This window comes from Corapipo altera, unplaced genomic scaffold (assembly GCF_003945725.1).
Source record: "Corapipo altera isolate COAL_440 unplaced genomic scaffold, ASM394572v1 60935, whole genome shotgun sequence".
Taxonomy (NCBI): Eukaryota; Metazoa; Chordata; class Aves; order Passeriformes; family Pipridae; genus Corapipo; species Corapipo altera.
In genome coordinates this window covers 808958-826833 of record NW_020885003.1, presented here as the reverse complement: position 1 = coordinate 826833, position 17876 = coordinate 808958, and the positions used below count along the sequence as shown (strand labels likewise).

General features: G+C 38.1%; 1 long non-coding RNA gene across 1 annotated transcript; it reads right to left on the bottom strand.

Moving 5' to 3' along the window:
* Positions 1 to 8189: 8189 nt before the first annotated feature.
* LOC113958713 lies at positions 8190 to 14420 on the bottom strand. Its single transcript, XR_003531587.1, has 2 exons — positions 14327 to 14420; positions 8190 to 8591 (listed from the first exon to the last, which is right to left on the bottom strand). It is a non-coding gene; the product is annotated as an uncharacterized LOC113958713 (long non-coding RNA).
* Between the last annotated feature and the right edge of the window lie 3456 nt (positions 14421 to 17876).

Here is a 17876-nt window from a genome sequence, read left to right as displayed (position 1 = left end):
TAACAAATATTATAATAAATAGGTGGACAGACAGGAATGTCTCCCAGAAGATGGTCTGTTAAGTGGATATCCAAAAATTAGAAATATTCAGATCAAAAACATGAACTCAAGAAAAAAGAATATTTTTTTAAGGGCAGAGAAACATACCTGATGTACAGGGAAAAGCAACACACACTTTTCAATCAAAATGAATAAACCTTTTAAATGTCACATATTAAATACGTGCGAAGTAATACTCAGAAATTACATTATTAGAAATTGCTTAGCAACTTATTTCAACTACCAGAAAAATACAAGGAAACCACAAATAATTCATACCTAATTAAACAGAAAGAGAACAAATTCATTGAATAAAGGATTTGAATAAAATTATTGTCTTGCATCTTTCAGCTCAAGTTTCCATGACAACTTTTCTTTACTCATGAATAGCAGGTTTGAAGTAGTACCAACGTATGATTCAGATGTACTCTACATTTTATTTGAGTTTATCAAGCAAGCTTCTTACTAAAGAGAACAGAAAATTCAAGCTTATTACCTTCATTTTGTAAAGGACATCAGCGTGCACTACAAAAGACACTACACTGGTGATGCAACAGTAATTATTTCCATTTAAAATCCTGACTGCTAGCAAATAGTGGCAAATACTGAAAGCCTATGCTTACAAAATATTTAATTACTGTAAATAAGGCTAGTCAAATTTATTTCAAATACAAACAAGTTTTGCTTGCAACTTGAAATATCTCCATATTTAGTGAGTTCAATCATGAAAACTGCACAGGAACTAAACTGTTAATTTCAAAGTGTCAGTATATGAATGACTAGCAGTAGAAAGTGCAATATTCTCATGTGAGCTGTGTGTTAAATGGACATGAAAAAGCTTATGGTAAAGTGCCTTTATTATCCTTCCACTGACTGAGGTATCATCACATGGAAACTAGTTTAAATAAAAGTATGGTTTGTGGGTCTTTGATATTTTTGTGTTCCAAAATAGCCAAGCTTTTGAGAATAATAGGATTAAAAGAAATGAAGTTGATATAGCATCAGACAAGGAGTTTTACCCTATAAATAAATGAGCTGGACTTCTTTTTCAGGACTTTCTTTTTCAGCTTTGTATACAAGTTGCATTCTCTGAGTTCATCAATTCAAAAACCTCCATAGAATTAATAGAGCAGATTTAAAAGAAAGCATTTGCAATTATCACAAAAGAAGTATTCAGCTTTTCTCAAAGGGCACATCTCTTTTTGTGTTTCCTCAAGTAGCTCTGGAGACAGATGCAGCAACACATGAGCTTGCTCAGCACAACTTATTAACTCAGTCTCAGAGTCATAGTAGTGAAGCCATATGATCTACAGGCCAAAGCTGGTCCAGTTCCAGGCAACTTTAAGTGTAATCAGAGGAAATATATTCACTTTTTTTGTCTATCCATAGAAATGTACTCACAGCCAATATTTCAGCTTCAGGTATGTGTTCTAATTGTCTCCATTTTTAGAAGCTCAGCATGAGATACACCAGGAGAAAGCTGTAGAGAAGCGCACATTTAAGCATCAGCTACATCAACCCCCGGGAACATAGCTGCTCAGCTGGGTTTACTGAGTTTATGTTTTAAAAAATTGGCTGTGGTCAGTGGTTCCCAATCTGAGGATTCATGCACTGTTTCTACCTGTGACAACCAGGCCTAGTCTCAACAGGTTAAGGTTAAGAATAAAAGGCATACCTACCAGAGTGCTTTTTAGAGGACCTGAAAGGTAAAAACCACTGGCAGCCCTACCCAGGAAAGTACTCGACTGCCATGGAGCATCACTTCACATCTCCCACTGACTGCACTGAGACTTCTCCTCCCACCAAATCACTGAAAATACAGCTCACGTGCAATTATTTCTAGCCTCTCTTTGTCAGTAACATTTTCCTCTGTGACTAAGGTCTTGTGCTTAGCCCTGTTACTCAGCTGTCTGTATCTACACAGGGAATCTCTTTTCTGTCACCTTGTGCTAATAAACATTTGCTCACGAAATACTATAACTGAGCACTACTTCAATCTGTTGCAGAGAAATGCTGATTTCAAGTGTTTTAGAGTGTTTGCCTGAGGAATTCATCTGACCACTGCCTTTCACTTACTTGTGAAAGAACACTTTTTAAGCACTCTTAACCAGCTTCTGTTGTTATCTTTTGTCCTTCTCCTGAAGAGGTTAAGACACTAGAATCTAATTCTGAAGATAAAAAAAAGTAAGATTGTCACATCACATTTGTACCACAAAAGGACTTTCCTTAATAGTCTGTACACAGGCTTTCTCAAGTGGTATTTAGAATGGGTGAATCACTAACATGAGTCAAAGTCACAAGAGTTAGATGAAATCCCAATTCAGAACTGTGTTGACTGATCTCAACACTAGGAAACAATGAAGAAAACATGGAGTACAGTTGAGTCCTGAATAGCCAATCCTAATATTTTAAAGGCAAGTCCAGTTGTCACTTCTATCATATATACAGTTATACTATTATTTGGTAGAGGGAGGGGGAATATTAGGGATACTACTATTAGGGATACTACTAAATAATGAGATGTTATGTAATTCCCCATTGTGTCACGTCACTACCGTGCAGTACACACACCACATGTATAAAAATAGAATTCGCGAACACTGAAATATGGCAATGCTCTATAGCATCTGCAATTTTTTCTCTTACGGTATTCTGTCTACATATCTTGTATTTAAATTACTGTGCTACAGAGAAATTATAAAGCCACCAATAAATCATATAAGTTACCCTTTCTAAAAAGAAAATAATTATGGATTTGATGTTTTAAGTCTTTTAAAACATTACAATTTTCAAATGTACTAAACATTGCAGTTTTACGGCAATTTTTTGCTTGAAAAATCCAAAGCTAGAACAAATACTGCATTAAATTATATTACTAATGGCTCATTAATAAAGATTATTTTTGAGAAAAAAAGAAAAAAAGACTACATAGCTATACTTCAGGAAAGTGAAGAAAACATTTTTTTTGTCATGCTCTCTGTTTCCTCTAATCATTTGTTGTGTTTAGAGGTTTCAAAATTTGCAATAAATCTCATAGGTGATAAATTAATAGGGACTGCACATTCTCATGAACAAGGTCACCAGATAAATTGTAGGGGGTTATCCTATTTATCAGATTAATAATTCTGCACTCATATAAATTTACATGTAGCCAGATGGAATGCAGCATGAGTGAGTCTTTATTTAGGTTTTACCTGAAAAACATCTCAGTATTGAGGCATCGTACAAAGCATGACAGAAGTATAGTCTCTTTTCCACAATGAAATGGTCCATTTGTATTTTATTGAACATTTTTATTTAAAAAATGCTAAAAGTCTGCTTACCAATATTAAAAATCCAGAGAATAGTTGTAATGTTCATTACGTGTGTGTGCCATCTTTTACCATAGAGCCAAACCTAGTTCCTACAAGTGACCTTTTCTGTCAAGACTTTAATGAGATAAACACATAGTGACTATCCTTAAAAAAAAAAGGCTGGATTTTGTTCTGTTATAAGCACATAAACAACCAAACTTCAGTGAAAAGTCAGTGTTCCACCAGCTTCATTTTGTGAAAATAATTCCCTCAACCATAGTGAACTGTAGCAAATTATAGTCAGAAAGCCTTGGCATCATTACTGCTGGGAAATCCTGCCTAAATAGAGGCTGCCTTCAGCATGAATGTGACAAGGTCTGGCTCTGCACATCTTTAACTTCATTTTCTTCTGGCTAGATAAAAGAAGTTTTATATTAAAACAAAAACCACTTCACAAGCTACTTTAAAAATATATTCAAAGCTGCTGGCATTTGCATAGAGATAAAACCAAAACAGTGTAGCACTTGTATGGGCACGAACCCAGTTACTACATGAGTGCAATAACTGAATTAGTTTATTAAGAACGGACAGCAGTTGAAATACACAGATCAAACTGTAACACGTGACCTCTCAACCAATGACATTGAGCACCTGAATGAGCATGTCCAACAGAGTACCAAGAACTACAGGTTCCAGAATGCCTTGCAGCATTCTTCCCCTAATAAGAACTCCTACAGAAAAAGGGGAAGAATCACAATTTCTAAGGATTCCATCACTTAGGGGAAAAAATCCATTACTCCCCCACACTATGAACCTGCCCGAGGTTGTATCAAGACCTCCATATGATCTTCAGCATCTCCACCATCTGTTAGTGTGTATGACCAAGAAGGTACTTGTCCAGTAAAATGAAGTTCATGAAGTTTTGTCTTTTCCATCTACTTCTTATAACATGGGTCCATTTGTGAAGTTGTGTAATCCTTCACTTAAGTCAAAACACACTATGATGGAATGACTTTGCATGAAAAGGCACATGCAAGGACACGATTTTCAAAGCAAAGAAAAAAATGTGTCTGAATTTTCAATTCGCTTGAACCTGCATGCTTTAGTCCTTCACATACACCCGTCCTCCATCTTATTCATGATATATATGGGCTTCTGTTTAGTATTACAAATCAAGATGATTTTCCATTCCGGTCTATGTTGCTGGCAGTCATGAGTCACCTTAATCACATGGCCTTTTAAGTGGCTAGTCCTTGCTCTTTGAGCTGAATAAGTTAAGCTTCCTACAGTCCTGATCTGATGTGGCCTCTATTTAACATAACTGTTTATCTTTCTAAGATCAGATAATGATAATAGACAAATGCCTAGTTTCTTAACTCCCTTACATTTGTGCAAATCTGCAGCTTTGAATCTGAATTCCATAGCATTTTTCCAGGGGCAAAGTGACATAATTTTATAAGGACTCCTTGACTAGAAACAGTGCTTTCTCTGACCCTTTTTTAACCAGAAAAAAAAAAAAAAAAAAGAGACAGAGAGAGAGAGAGGAAAGATGCCCAAGAACTAATAAAAATATTATGTCCTGGTCCAATTGGCTTTCAAGTGCATTTTTCTGGAGATGGTCAGAAAACACTTTGGTTTTCTGCATTGTGCAACCAGTCTACCAGTCACGTGCCTTATATTGCTTCTTTAGAAGCTACTCTACTCTACTTAAAAATCCACATTAGAGTATTTAATTTTCCCTTCAGTGACAAACCTGTCTTTTATCTAAATGCTTTTTACTCCCAAGCAAATTGGAACCTGCTTTTACTTTAAATTTTTTAAACAACTATGTAATAGCAATGTAATGAACAAAAAACTATGTTGACATGTTTTCAGATTGCCTTTAACATTTAAATTTAATTGTATCCCTCTTCTCTTTATTTTCAAATCACCTCCTTTCTTAGGCCCAGATAGTTATTTGTATTTAACCTTAAAGCAGAAAATGAATGGCACTGTTACTCTGCAGGAATGCAGGTAACCTGATAACATCGTTTTCACTAGCTCTTCAGGTTTTTAGAAAACAGGTTCTTGATGCTGGAAGTGAAATTTTTAAGGATTTTGTTCACATCTTAGGCAGCACGGCCCTTCTGAGCACTACGGAAAATGAAGAGATAATGGACAGAGATATTCCAAAAAACCAGGCTGGATTTAATAAGCAATTGGAATGTGTACCATGAATGGTACTTGGTTTGTCTATAAAGAATGAAAAAGGAGATTAGATCCAAAAATAGGAGAGTATGTCCATAAGCAAGTTAGGATTTGGAGAAGCATCCAGAATGATCATTAGGCTGTGCCAGAGAACACGTCTGGCTAGGCTTCAGCATCAAAGCTTGTCAATTAATAGGGCTTACATACACACACACCCTGATTCTTCCTTTTCAAAAGCAAGTGAATTATCTGATACTCACTTTTGGGTCTGTGTGCGCTGGGTAATGACATCTCTACCCTGCTGTCTGAGGATTTCCTGCAGGTGACCCAAGCAGGGTCACCTGCAGGAATTGTGTAGGGTTCTGTACAATCTGTTCCCACAAATAAACACTTGTGCAGCTTCTGCAGTGCTGCATATTGCTAAAACTATGTAACTTTTAATAGCCCAATTTAACAATACCTTGCAGGTGTCTGCTTGAGTGAAGGTCATACATTCCTCTCTACCATGCATGAAAGTAGAAAGTCAAGAGTTAGACTCAACCTCCTATCCCCCTACCAGCACTTTAGGATGTTCTAGTTGGTTCTGATCAAATATTATTAATTGTTCTGTTTTAATATTCTTTAATGATCCCTAAATAGATCTGGCCAGACCAATACATCAGCAGTCCTGAAGAAGGATCCTATTTTACATTTCACATTGGATCAATTTATGTTTTGAAAATATTGATTTTCTCATCATCTAAAAGTGTAAGTATTACAGGGTGTTCTGTTGGTAGTAGAACTAACAAGCAGGTTTCCTACGGTGTGGAGTCCTTTGTTCTCAATCCTCTGACAACACTCTTCCAAAGGCAAGAAATAGAACATGCAGCTGCTAATATCCAACTGTATGTGTGACTGCTGGCTGGTTAATGGGCCACAGAACAGAGCATCTAACACTTGAGTTGTCTGTTGGAGTTTTTTTCAGTGAAAACTTTTGTTTCTACAGAGTCACTGGTTCTCATCAGATCTGTAGGAGTGTATACTTCATTCTAAGATTCAAGAGAAAAGTTGTAAAAAAACTTCATTTTAAATGTAAAATCTCTAATACTAGCCAAGAAAAAAGAAAATGTACTACTATATACACTGTAACATCCAGTCTCTGTGTTAACTATGTCTGAGTTCCAGCTGCTTGATTGCTCCAGTACCACTTATCTATTGTCTGCTTCTGGGTTGTAAACACTTCATGGGATATGGGACTACCAAGTATTATTTGCCACATATTAGTGCACTACATAGAGCTTTCAAGCCTTGTTGGTCCTTAGAAGCATCTTTAAATGCTAAACAAAAATGAAAAAACAGTGCTGATGAAGTAAATCTATTCTTCTTTTAAGCTACTCAGCTACAATTCAGTCATGGCACACTACTCATGTTTAGCTTTCCGTGGCAATCTCTTCCTCACATAAACACAGAAACCCAAAGATTTTTTTGTTAACTCCAAACATTCTATCTCCTATTCACCAGAGAGAAAAACCCAGCAACTTTACTGGTCACTGCCTTTGATAGCTTGGGTTTTAAGTAACTGGGCAATAATGTACCATCTCCCTTATAGCCATATGCCAGGGAAGTTCCCTATGAAAGGCTACAGTGACAGCTTTCTGAGAATCAGACCATCCCACATTTGAGTGCTGTACAGATCTATTCTCCTGGTCCATCTGTTAGAGTGGCAAGGTGCCTGCTTGCAGACCAACATGTCCCTTTTAATAAGAAAAAATAACAATTATTAAAAAAAAGAAAAGCTTCCAGCTGATGTAATACTTCCAGGATTTGTAGTTCCACAAGGAATCCCTCCTCAGTCACGGCGATACCATATGCTTCTTTCGCACAGCACCTAGTGACTCGTGTGCCAAACTTTGGTGGCAGGAAAAAAGAAGACTGTGAGTTCACAACTGCCAGGATGACAGACTGTCTATAGCAGTGGAAATCTGAGCAGTACACTAAGGCAACATGTGCTGTCCAAACATGTCACAAAGAAGCACAATTGGTATCTGTGGCTGATAAAACCATTCATCCCTGAAGTGTATCAATTGTAACTAAGATATTCCAATTTATCTTCTGTAACTCCATATTAAAACAATAAACCTTTTTTTTAACTTATGTTTCTCAGGCAGGTCTTTTGGGCATTCTGTGTTTATTATTCTCCTGGAACCTTCATATCAGTATGTCCGCATTAAAATGAAGTAATTTCTGACAGGCCCAAACTTAGCACGGGATTTGAAAGGCAAGCTAACTTAATTCCTGTTTTCATATGGTGTGAGAACAAACATTGAGTAGGAACAGGGAAACCCATTGTTTTCGAAGGACTTACAAAATTTGGTATTCAGTAAGCAACTCCATGAAAAATGTACAAAAGAAGACCTGGTGCATTCCTTTTGGATAAGTGGACTCAAAGCTTAACAGGTGGAAAAGCTGGTTGATGCTTGTTTATTCTCCTGAATCTAGTAAGCAGATCTGTTGAGAAACAAAAGCCTTTCCTGTAGTCATTTCCTGACACAGAGCAGAGTTTTTAAGTTTTAAGAAAATGCAATTTTGGACAAGATACTATCTGGTTGTCAGTCTAGAGGCAAACTTCCAGACCAGCTGCATATATTCCAGGTTGTAATTAGCTGAGGTGGTTAATACAACAGTAGGGAATTACATGTCAGATTTGGAAATCTGCATTTATTCCAGACATTTAAATGACAAATTTGAACCTGACCAGGTGCAGAGTCTTCCATTGGAAAGTCTGAGTGAAACAGCAAGTACATACTGATAAGCAAAGCCAGCACTACATAGTGATAAATAGGCCAACAAGCACAGTGAAATAGTGACACCTATGTTTGAAAACTGTTTTCATTTGGATATCAGGATACTCTAAAAGACTTCCAACTTTATGCCCACACCGAGTCACATGCACAGGTCTTAGTGTGTCGCAGTGTAGAATCAGGACTTCGCTGACTTGGGATCAGATCCACACAGGAATATAGTCTTCACAATGCTGAGAGTACTATAGTGATGCCACATTGCCCCTGGCTTTGAAGCCTTTCTCTCTGTACCCTGCAAAGGGAGAGTTAATTATTCAGAATGAGCACCAGAAAAAAAAAAACCAACAGTACTTTGAGCAATACTACTTACAACGGTCAATAGGAAGGCTATAACAGAAGTCTTACCCTTCCCTTTCCAGAGTTTTTGGCATTGTATTTAGCCCAGCTAGGAGGCATGTCTGCAAGGAGGCATGGGGATTTGAGGGATCTTGTGCCTCAGTTGGCTCAGCCTTTTATGCAACCAATGTGCATGGCTGCAAATGAAGCTGGATACGTGCTCAATGGTCCCTGAACACAAACTTCTATAGAGACCTGTGACCAGTGGCTACTTTAGATCAAGGTAAAGCCAAGACTTCTCAAGGAGAACTGAAAACTTGTTTCCTGTTTTCATGGTGAATGAAGCTATGTAATTTCTTTACAGAGAGGGTGGTCAGAAATTGGAATGGGCTGCCCAGGGAAGTAGTGGATTCTCCATCCCTGGAGGTTTTTAAGATGAGACTGGATGTGGCACTTAGTGCCATGGTCTAGTAACTGCAGCAGTAGTGGATCAAGGGTTGGACTTGATGATCTCGAAGGTCCCTTCCAACCCAGCTGATTCTATGATTCTATGATTCTATATTCTATGATTCTATGATTCTATGATTCTATGTAGGTTTTAATGTGTATGGGGCCAGAATTGAAAACTTATTTGTGTTGCAGTACAAATGAATACCACAGCATATAATTTATCATTTATAATTCATAGTTCATAGTTGCTGTTAGTGAATGGGACAAATATTGTCGATTAATACTGACATTTTTCTTATTGCAGCCTGAAATGATCTTCTAGTCTGCAATTTGATAATTAAAGAGGATGTGCAATCACAGAATGAAAGAAAAGCTCTGATTATCTTAGCCTATGTAAAACCATCACATTTTTCCAGTGGAACTATAATGGTGAGGGTTAATGAGCGTCTTTAGTATAAAATAAAGTTAATTCTGATATTACTACCAGAGATAGCATTATTTCTCAACTACTGCGCAGTCTCACAACTGAATATTCCCTCTCTGAATCCCACAGTAATGTCATTTAAAAAGAAAAATCTCCTGGAATTTCACATCCTACTCAGAAAGAATATATTAGAATATACTGAATCAAGCAGAAGATCAAGGGTCATCAAATAATACTATAGAGGTGTATGGCAGAAGAAGAAAAGGGAGAAAGAAGGTAGAAAAATGTATGTATTGAATTGATTTCCAGTTCTGTGGGCTCCTTGCTGCAAGCCAAGGCAATTTTTCCAGCCTGCCCTCTTTCCTGAGGGCTCTATGGAAGCAGGTCACAAGAAGCATAAATTGTCATGCCATCTTCAGCTTGCACCTAACTGCCTCCTTTCACAGGATCCCTCAACAATTGTCACTGATTCATTTCAGATTTCTAGGAAGAATCAGGTCTACCATATAAGCAGAAGAGTACTGTACTATACGCATACCTACTTTCTCTGGCTAGGGGTAAGTAAGGCTCACTGCTACCATTAGGTAAAACAACACTGCTTACTGACTAGAAAAACTGGTCATCGAGCAAACATTCACTTGAAATAGAATCACAGAATATTCTGATTTGGAAGGGACATAGGTATGTGTTGAAATATCCTGGATTTAAAAAGGCACTACTTCTTTCCTTGTTAGTCTAAATTAGAGAACTCCTAAGCACATCAGGACTAGGAACTTCTAACCGGGACACAGAACAGAACTGTAAGAACAGTACAGAAAAGGCAAGATGAAAGGTGTCAGTTGTTTTCTGAGCTGGGCATTTTTAAATACTCCTCTCACTGGAAACTTTGTGTGTTTGTCAGCACATTTCTGTGCTTCCAGTTCCCCTGCTTCCCAGGGGGAAGAAACAGAAACATGGTGATTTTCAAGGCACCTCATTTGTACGTAGGCAGCAACTTTTACAGTAATGACATGCCAGCACCTTTTCAGAATGAGAAATGCTGGCAACACAATCAGTGCGGAGGAAATTGTTCCAACTTCTCAAACCTGTATAGAAACAGAAGGTAGAAAAGGGATGCATTACTCTGCAACACAACGTTGTGCTCCATTCTTATAAAGAGGAGTTGTGGTTATGGAACACATTTGCCAAGAAAACCTACCAGTAATTTGAGTACCCAGACACCATCTCCTGATTATCTGGACAAGAATAAACAAGCCCTTTCCTGCACAATAAATGTGGGATCTCTTCCACCCCTTTTCACTTGAAATTAAAGAACAGGGAAGGAACAAGTAGGGAGCCTCAGATCTGTTCAAGGGACTCTTTGAACAGAACACACCCCGAAGGAAAGCAAAGTTACTGTAATCTTTCTCACTGTTGTCCTGCCCATTTCCACAGGACTAAAAGAACCTTATTCCAAGGAAACTGAAAAAATTAGTGAAACAAAACCTAGAAGCCATCTTCAAATGTGCCCAGTGTCAAATTAACAGAACACTCTCCTCCTGACAACCATGCAAAGTGCCGTAATGAGACTAAACCTCCATGGAAAGAGTTTCACAAGCCACCACTTTCACAAACCACCCTAAAAACACTACCAGCACTACCACTACTACAGGGTGGTAGTTCAGAGAAACAAATAGTTATCATGTTTACTCAGTGCCCACCTTGACTGAGCTTTTCAACAACAAATAAACAGTTCAAAGCCACAAAAATGATGGTAAGAATGAGTGGGTGCGCATTTACATTAACTAATGTTTTGAAAATAAAAGATATTTCTAGAATGTTGGAATGTATCAGAAACAAGTGTGATGTGTATACCATATACACTGCAAGATGGTGCCAATATACACACAAAATATGTTTCTCTGAAAAGAATCAGTCCACCTACACAAAAACTAAGAGTCGTTTGGCTTAAGAAATGACAAATTCTCACAACCAGGAGCTGGGACAGGTTCATCTACCAGCCCCACAGAGCAGCTGCGCAGCTCACATCAGACTGCTCAGCAGAACAGTGGATGCTATGCTGAGGACTAATGTGTCATTTTCCTGCACCAGTTTAAAGTTTTCTTCTTAATTCAAGAGTAAATAGATATATGCTGCTGTGCAGATCTCTGCACCAAGCAATTCCCACACTGACTTTCCGTGGCTTTTTCATAAATTGTGAGAATTATTTATATAATAATGGAAATTTGTTTTCCTAAAAGTGTATTTAAGAGAGTAGCCTGTTATGTGTCACTGGTGCTCAGATTACACTATACATTACTAAATGAGTCCTCTTTCAGGGATGCTCAGAGAGCATGAAAATCTAGTTTACTAATTTGCCTGAGCCTGGGTTAAGTATTTCTTGTCCTTATCTCTACCAAATATTTGGCCCCAGAAGTACCACAAAATAAAGAGTCAACTGTTGAATTCACAACACAGGGAGACAAAACACTTGCTCAAAATATGTTTTTCATCCAGGATAACCTAGGTTATTGCCTTTCTAGCAGGGAAAGAAATCACAGAACAGGCAGGAAAAACGTTCACTCTAAGAAACAAGCTCCAAGTGCAATGCACCAGACAAAGACCTATGATACACAGTGGCTACTCAAATTTCTAAAAAAAAAAGTCTTACACATGTAACAGAATTCTTAAAGCACCAAGTATTTTACTGGGTTTTATAATTAACATACACAGTTGTTGAGACTACCAGCAAAGCTGAAAGGAACTTCCAAAGGGCCTGCACGAGTCAGCTGAACAGGCAAATGCAATGGCAAACAAATTCAGTAATGAAAAATAAAAAAAAAAATAAAGGAGAAAAAAACGTTTATGCTAGGTGTCCTAAAATATTTCCAATTAATATCATTATTTCTGAAGGAAATTCATGTGTCACTGTAGTCCAGTGAAAACCTTTATTTAATGAACAGGTACTGTTAGAAACGGAATGGAAACACTGAAATCTGTTAATGAATGAGAGTTGGAACAATAATAAAAATAATGCAGTGTTTCTGTAGAAGTCAGTAGTACAGACTCAGCCGGAATTTTGTACGCTATATCCAGGCATTCTACCTCAAAATAGGTGGGATTATTTCCTAATGAACACAGGAAAATGTAGTAATAAGGAAAAAGAGCCTGAAACTCAGGAAAGTCTTCCATGGAAAACTATTAAAACTGATAAGAACATGTCAAATGATAAAGGCACAAATCCTGAGAACTTGTTCATCTTGCCTCCTAATACAAGAATATACAACTGAATACATGGTGAAAAACTGAATGTCAAGTAAACAACTTTCTCATTCAAACTGCAAATACGTATGTTAGCACAAGGAGTCATAGAGACAAGAGCTTGACAAGACTTGACCATTTCTTTGGCTCTCTAGAATATCCGAAATGCTGCTAATTAATGTTAACACCCTCTGAGAACCATATCAAGCTTCATACTGCTGGAGGTTTGTCAACCTCTAACAGTCTCACTATCTACAGGTGACTTCATATTGAACTATTGCTGGCTTCATGTCCTTTCCCTAATTCAGCTGGCACTGAAAAAATATTAAAAACTGAAAAACACTGCTAGACATATCTCTGCTACATTCGAGTAATTCCTGTAATCCTAGCAACTACCAGAAACTCAGCATTATTGTCCTGGCTTTATTCCTCTCCATTCTCGGCATTACACTGACCTCTGGTGGGTGGCAGGAAAACAAGACGTCAAGAAATGAAGCAGACAAAAACCTAAGGAAATCACACCCTGAAAGTTTGATGGGAATTCAGTGAAGGCATGAAGAAAGCCTGACTTTGAGAGTGCTCCAAATCACTCAACACAACAGAGCAGGAGCAATGTCACACTAATGACTCACAAATCACTTTAGAGATACTTCAGCTTCTATACGTCATGCTCCCTCGAGATACTCTCTTTATCATGTTGTAGTAGGATTTCCTATAATACCACTAAAACATTGTATATACAGCAGCCCCTTATTCTAGATGAGGAAAAGAAAGAAAACAACAGATAGATCTGCAAACTTTCTATGCAACACACACTTGGAACAAAAGCACAAATATTTAACATTTCTTGACTATGATCAGGCTATATTTAACTATTTTTGTTTATTTTATTTTCTTCTTTTGCACATTTTTGTGTACCCAAAGCAAAATCACTTGTTTTTAAGGAGTCCTGCCCATTACAGTGATCTGTTTTGTGGCACTCTGCCACAAATACCAGCACCGACAAAACTCATGGAGCAGTTAATTGATATTGGGAACAGAAACAAGAGGCCAGAAGCCAGGAAAGGCAGGAACTAGTTTTCTTGCTGAAGAAAGTACAACAGGGAATTTTAGCTTTACAAGTGAGTGTTAGAAATCACGAAGGAAAACTAAAGACACACCCAGACAGAGTGGAACAAAATAAGATGTTTATCAGAGATTCAGATTTTGACTGCTTGTTAGTACTCCCAGGAAATCGATCACTACTGAAAAGGATGAGGAGCCAGAACTGTTTCTACTACACCGCCCTTGAAGAGTGAGACTGAATACTGAACTGCAATCTCCCTTGCATGTAGTGGTAAATTTATCAAGAACAAACTTGATTTGACATTATATTTCCCAGGGAGTGGGGGGGGCGGGGACCGGGGGGAAGCCGTCTTCTAAGGATATCTGTTGCCAGCTGTTGAATTACACTTTGAAAATGAAAAATAAGAGTGAATTAAGAGATCACTGCTGTTGTGAAGTATTTTATAGAGCTAAAACCAACGCCATCCAAAATAGGCTCTTTCAGTGCTAACACAAATCCTGTCCACACCAACCTGGAGACACAGGTTGCTGCTGGAATGTTGGAGTGGCACTTGCAAGGTGGCTTTATGGCTTTAAAAGAAAATCGTGGAGAAGTATGCATACATCAGTGAGTGTAGATATTACCACTGCTCCCTCCCATGCTTTCTCCAGTTGATGAGATGACAAGAACTGCATGCTACACTTTGGGCTAGCCAGATGATGACTTTTCAGAAATCCTTCAAGAACTTAATATTCTCTAGCCCTTCAACAAATTTGGCTGAAACCATCTTGAAAAATATCACCTACTGATAAGAAGCAAAATAATTTCAATTATTAGATCAGAAAAAAAAATCTCATCAACAACTTCAAAGCCAAAAAGGCTGAGTGTCTCCTGTCTTTCACTAGGTAGATAAGCTATTCTGTCTTAATCACTGCAGGGTGATTAAGTCATGCCCTCTGGCTAAGTTAGCAGACTGGAATAACTCAGCCACTGCATGCTGCAGGTCAATGGTTTAATTCAGATTCCCCCTAAGGGTTCACAAAAGCTACAACAGGGCTTTGTATCAGAACAGTTAAATTCACTACTACTAACCATGCAATATGTACAATAAATAGTCTGAACAACAGATAGCAGTGCCCTGACCTATCAAACCACAACTCAGGAGCACCTTCTGCTAAAGCTTCTAGCTATTTGAATGTGGCAGTAAGGTATCTGTTTCCACCTCAAGAGGGTATTTTTATCCACTACATAACTAAGAATTGTTGTTAGTTGTGCCTTCAATTTATCATGTTCTGGCTTCATGAGGACAGTTATAATAAATAATATGATCACAGATTCAGACATTAGGAATTTAGATTTGCTGTGATCATCTAGAGCAGCAATCATATGAAGTAATTCCTTTTTTGAATTACGTTGCCACTTTCAGAAAAATTCTAACTATGATTGGACTCAATCGATCAGATTGAAAAAGAAAATAAATCCAGCAATGCATTAGCATCTCCCTCCCTTTGTAAATTGTTCCAATGATTATTTTTACCATCTTACAAGTTTTTCAGTAAGGAGAGAACTATGGGATGTGTGACCAACGTCCCTAATCCATATTTACTATAGGAAAAGCACTTTGATCACCATTTTCTCATGGTATCTGATTGTTTTGGCAAGTTTGCAGATACTACAAAGCTGAAAGGCTTGAGGGAAGGGATTCTCTTCAGAGAAAACTTGACAGGCTAGAGGGGTGGACCCATGAGAACCTCCTAAAATTTAACAAGGCCAAGTACAAGGTTCTGCACCCAGGAACAGGCAATCCTCAGTATCAACAAAGGCTGGTGGATGAATGGATTCAGAGCAGCCTTGTGGAGAAGGATTAGGGCATCCTGGTGGATGAAAAATTGAACATGGACCCAGCCATGTCCGCTGGCAGCCCAGAAAGCCAATCATGTCTTGGAATGTATCCAAAGCATTGTAGGCAGCAGGTTGAGCAAGGGGATTCTACCTGAAATGACTACATTTTTCATATAATCAATTAGTGGTTTATAGATAGAATGATTCTCACGTACCTATTCAAGCTCTCCTGTATCCACAGGCAAGAATAATAAATGCCATAAACATTTAAAGTTTTTTCTTCCTACTGTTCACTTACATAATCAAAGTCTGGACTGGTTATATTTGACTTAAACTTCTCTCCAGGCAGCTGTCCCTGAGCTGCAAATCAACACCTGACTGTATCAGTAACACAGAGTTACTCTGCAGATCTCCACTAATTTACTGGCTTGACTGTCATCAACAATCTCATCAGCGTCTTCCCCAAGATGGACTACTTGTATATTGTAAGTATCACTTTACTCGAAGTACTGAGCTTTATGCATGCATAAGTTTGGCTTGAAGTAATGCTAAAGATAATCTTCTTCATGTAGAAAACAGAATTTCAAGTGACAAGTCAAAGCTACCAAAGGTGAGTCTGCTAAAAAATTAATGTTAACATTAATTTAGTTTTGCTATAAACAGAGCACTACTATACCCTGTCTGTTTTAGAGGTACGTCTAAGCATAATGACACAAAAACTAGTTTCTGTAAACTAATGCTGAAGTCCTGAAAGTACATAGGCTTCTCCAGAAGCTCTAAGCATTTCTCCAGAAGCAAATCTAAGCATTTGCTTGCCCTTTGACTTTTTCTCATATTTATCTTTTTTTCCTCTAACTACCTAGGCTGCAATAAATCATCCTCCTGACTTGGACATGTATTACAGCTTTTATATACAGTAAAATTTACATGAACCCGCCTAACTAATACATATGTGAGTACCTTACCTCTTTATACAAAGCATTATGAATCAATACTACTGTTGCATGAGTATAATAGCTTGTCCAAACTATCTTATTGACCTCATGAAGGTCTTGGACTAATCGATGCATCCTATCACTTCTCTTTGTTGGTAGGATTGGAAGTGTTATATGGGGACATGTAAATTTCTAACAGCACATCCTGAATCAATTTCCTTATAATCTGGGATAATCCTTTTCTTCCTTCTAGGGAGAGGGGGTACTGTCTAATCCAAACAGGAGCTTCCATATATAGTTTTACCGAAAAAGGTTCTATTTTTAGTCTTTCCCTATTCCCATCTTCGGCCCATACCTGTAGATTTATATCTAAACCCTCACTTAATACAAAAAGTTTAAGTTCTTTTCCCTGAAGTATTAGTCTTATCCCAAATAACCCCATTAAGTCTCTTCCCAAAGAGTTTGTCCCAGCCTGGGGCACTGTTAATAAATCCCTTTTCCATGTCTTCCCATTCCCTTGTATCAATACAGAAGGTGCCACAAAAACTTCAAATTTCTCCTTAGTTCCCATTGCAATAACTTTCTGATCAGATACTTCTACTCCTAAGGGGGGTTGAAATACGCAAGTCGGTTGAGCTTCCAAATCCACCAGAAAGGTGGTGTCTTCCTCCTGAGGTCCTAATTTCAAATTTATCAAGGGCTCCCTTTCTGTTTCTAGCCCCAGGAGATAGAGCCCCTGACACGCCTAAAGGACTCCTAGTCCAAGTACTCCAAATGTCCTTCTGTTGCCTTGAGTATTCTCTCTTGAAATGTCCTTTCTGCCCACAATAAAAGCAGTCTCCCTTCCCCTCTAACTTCATTCCTAACTTCTGCGGCACCCGAGGAGGTCCCCTGAAAGTTTGAACTTCTTGTCCCTTGCTGCCTTCATGATTACCATACCTCTTTTTGACGTCCCTGCACATCCCTGCCCTGTAACCTGTCTATCCCCCTGTTTATTCACCTCTTTAACTGTGGCTACTATCAGCCGGGTCTTTTGTCTCTGTCTCTCTTCATCTCTCCAAACATATACTTTCTGCGCTTCCTTTAGCAATTCATTCAGATCTTTTCCACTCCAGTCCTCTAATTTCTCTAACTTTTTCCTAATATCTGTCCATGAATGAGTCACAAAGTTAGCCTTCAACAACTGTTACCCTATTGGAGTATCTAACCGAACTCCAGAATATTGCTGTATATCTTTTTTCAGTCTCTCTAACAATTCAGTTGGTGATTCTGCACCCGGGGTGCTGCTTCCCAAATTCCCTTCAC